Raw genomic sequence first — 669 nt, 5'->3', positions numbered from 1 at the left:
AGAATGCTGTCAATGGATTGTCAATGGCATTATCCAAAGAACTGGGAGCTTATTTACACCTAATCATAGCACCAATTTACTTAAAAAAGAAAATGTCCATTTGCTCTTGTAAGGAAGGGTGAATATCGAACATGATTACATATATCAGTATCTTGCCATCTACACTGAATGTGACAGCCCTGAAAGCCAGTGATGTTCTGAACAGTGCACCACGGAATGGAGATTAAACAAATGAAGTTTAGACAAGTTACACAGAATTCACTTAAAACAAAAGTGTAATTCCCTCCCACACTGAATATCAATGAGATACTGCAGAAATAACAGAATACGACTTACAAAGTGAAATCATGAAAGATATTGTGAACTAAGAGTGACCAAAATGTAAACTACGGACTTTGGGTGATTATGATGTGGCAATGTTGTTTCATCAGTTGTAACAAATGCACCATTCAAGTGAGGAATGTTGATAATGCGGGAGGCTATGCATGTGAGGGCAGGGAGTATGTGCAGAAATCTGTATTTTCCTCTCAATTTTCCAGTGAAACTAAAACTTCTCTAAACAAATACAATCTTCAAAAAAAAAAGTGGGACTTCCCTGGAAAACCAGCAGTTAAGAATTCACCTTTCAATGCAGTGGGTGCAGGTTTGATTCCTGATGGGGAAGCTAAG

The sequence above is a fragment of the Bison bison genome, unplaced genomic scaffold (genome assembly GCF_000754665.1).
Source record: "Bison bison bison isolate TAMUID 2011002044 unplaced genomic scaffold, Bison_UMD1.0 scf7180017864506, whole genome shotgun sequence".
Classification (NCBI taxonomy): Eukaryota; Metazoa; Chordata; class Mammalia; order Artiodactyla; family Bovidae; genus Bison; species Bison bison.
This window is presented reverse-complemented; position numbering follows the sequence as displayed.